General features: G+C 44.0%; 1 non-coding gene across 1 annotated transcript; it reads left to right on the forward strand.

Annotated features, from left to right (window-relative positions):
- The first annotated feature begins 2,481 nt into the window (after window positions 1-2,481).
- LOC131147410 (small nucleolar RNA R71) lies at window positions 2,482-2,587 on the forward strand. The gene has a single exon (XR_009134792.1). It is a non-coding gene; the product is annotated as a small nucleolar RNA R71 (small nucleolar RNA).
- Window positions 2,588-2,982: the final 395 nt, after the last annotated feature.

Raw genomic sequence — 2,982 nt, forward strand, 5'->3', positions numbered from 1 at the left:
CGCATTAGAGGATGTCGAAGATGAATCAGATGGAGATGACATCACTACAGATTGCTTCAGTAGCACGTGTGAGAAGGGGGCGACTATGCTAGCCCAAGTTATGATGAGAAGGTGGGCGATGCAGAGTCGGGGTCGACCAAAATTTAAATGACTTCTCAATGTTTCTCAACCTGGTCGCACCATGTTCAGTGCTAGACGTGGACTTGGTCGACCCTCTCAGTATCTCCCAATCTAATAGCAGTGTAGGGATTCAACCAGGTTGCCCTTATACGTGATGGTTGTTGTGCTTTGTCGCACTCCCAGATTACCCCAAATCCTACGTAACAAACACTCAACCAACTTTACCTACTCTAAACATTCTATGGACTAAATAAAAGATGAAAAACTATCGGGTTGCCTCTCGGTAGCGTAAGTTTACCCTCTTCAGCCAGACACTTCAACGATTATTTTAAACTCTTCCTGGTTCCCAAATAACATTGGTTTCTTCCTCCTCTTCCTCACAGCCTAAGTTGCATATCCCCAACTTAGTTTTAGATTTGGGGTCCCAATCAAGTTTTAGCATAGATTACTCAAGGGAATCCCCAAACTCAGCATGGGTAGGGCTATCGAGCTACACTGTAATTTCCCAAGGGTGTTTCCATTGCATTGAAGGAGTTGCTTCCCTAACAATTTTGTCAATTACGTCTTCGTCCACAGATTCGACGACGTTCAGAGGATGTTGGGAAGCATTAAATATGTTTAGCCTACGTTGCTTATGACCCCATAAGATGTCCATAATCCCTATCCTACATTGAATGCAGGCGTTAGCCGTGGCTAGGAATGGTCATCCTAAAAAGACAGGGATTGGGTTGGTGGAGGTCTCCATACCCAAAATGATAAAGTCAATGGAGTAATGGAAATCTCCCACCTTAACTACCACATCTTCTACCATACCCCAGGGTTGCTTAAGAGATTGATCAGCAAGGCATATGGAAATTGAGGTGGGTTGCAAAACTCTTCGGTTAAGTTTATGATAGGTTGAGTGTGAAAGAATGTTCACATTTGCGCCTAAATGTAGAAGAGCCCCATCAATGGTGTAATTACCAATTACACACGAGATCGTAGGTGAGCCTCGGTCTTTTATTTTAGGAACCAGGTGCTTTAGTATTATTTAACTCATATGCTCGGTCTGCTTTACTAAACAATCCATATGCACCCTTGATTCTGTCTTCTGCATCAGCAGGTCCTCAAGGAATTTTATAAACGTAGGTGATTGCTCAATGTCATTGAGGAAAGGTCCATTCGCACTTGTTTAAACATGTCCCAGATGGAATTAGTGAAGCCGCTTTCTAAAATATAGAGGGTGCGAGTGGTGTTGCTGGATGTGTCACAGAGAAGCTATGAAAAGCTCTATGGGGGGCGAAGTGAGCTGTGGTTCTTATGGTGGTGGGTGTGAGACTCAATGGTCTATGTACCCGACTAGATGAAGAGAGAGTGCATGAATCTGCGTTGGGTACTTCCAATTTTTTATCTTGGGTCTCCCCCGTACTCGGCTGCTCTTTACCTTGTTTAGGTGTCAATCTGCCATTTTGAGATGTGGTTACCGCCTGAGCTTGCTTAGAGTATGAGGAGGGTCCAGAATCCGGTTCACATTCTACCCCATATGGTCCCTTTGGATTCATGATGGGTTGTCTTGGTAACTTACCCTCATGCCTTCGACTTAAAGTAGTGGCTAGCTATCTCATGGTGGTTTTTAGCTTTCCAATGGATTGGAAGTGGGAGTGAAGGAGTTGCCTATCCACTTGACGTTCAGCTTCAATTCGCTTAAGGGATGTCAACACCGTCTCTTGGAATGAATCATATTTGAATTGAGGTGGAGGTGGATGTTGAATGGTTAAAGGTCTAGGGGCTGAGTCTGGATGGTTTTGAAAATTTTGATATGGGCGTGGAGCCAAAACATTAGTGTTTTGTTAAGGTCTTTGGCTTTGAAAACCCGGAGCTTGCGGCCTCTAGGAGAACTTAGGATGTTGTTTCCACCTAAGATTGTATGTATTTGAATAAGGGTCATTAGACAGCTTATCGTACCAATTTTGAGTGACCTTTACTTCCTCCTACAAAACCTCAAGTTGGGAATGCGTGTGAGGGCAATTATAACATGTATGGGTAGGGTCGGAGCAGATTGCACAAACCTCTGCACACGCTGTTGTCTGCAGTCCTAAGGACAGGCATTGATCTAACATTTTATATATGCCATGCAAGGTCGGGGCTAGGTCTTGGCCAGTGGCCAACTCATAAACTCCTTTTGGTTTGGAATTTGATTAATTAGGTAGTCTACGAGTGACAGTCATGTGCTGCTGAGAATTTTCCGCCTGATTTTCGAAGAGAATCCAGGCCTCATTCTCGTGCTTAATAAGGAAAGTACCTCCACACGATCCATCAACCATAGACCTATATCTCTTAGCCAATCCTTCGTAGAAAGTTTGGACTAATTGCCACTTGGGGACCTGGTGATGTGGGAATTTACAGTGCAAGTCCCTAAAGCACTCGCAAGTCTTGAAAAAGAGTTCCCCATCCATTTGTGAGAAACTTGTGATGGCTCTCCGAAGCTGATTAGTCTTCCCAATTGGGAAGTACTTTTTAAGAAATTCATGTTGCATGGTGGCCCATTTGGTCACCGAGTTCGGTTCTAAGGACGTCAGCCAATATTTGGCTTTATCCTTCAGAGAGAACAGGAAAAGCTTAAGACAGAGAGCATTATCACTGAAATTAGGGATGCGGATGGTGGAACAGATTTCCAAGAACTCATTCAAATGCTGATAAGTATTTTCAATGGAAATCCCATGAAAGTTTGGTAGCATCAAGATGATTGAAGTCTTAAACTCAAATTGGGCGGCCCCAACATCTAAGGACCGGATGCAGGATGGCGATGTGTATGCAGTAGGTATAAAGTAGTCCCTAAGAGGGCGTAGGTGTTGCTCTCTCACCACAGGTAGGTGAGGAGCA

The sequence above is a fragment of the Malania oleifera genome, chromosome 1, assembly GCF_029873635.1.
Source record: "Malania oleifera isolate guangnan ecotype guangnan chromosome 1, ASM2987363v1, whole genome shotgun sequence".
Lineage (NCBI taxonomy): Eukaryota > Viridiplantae > Streptophyta > Magnoliopsida > Santalales > Ximeniaceae > Malania > Malania oleifera.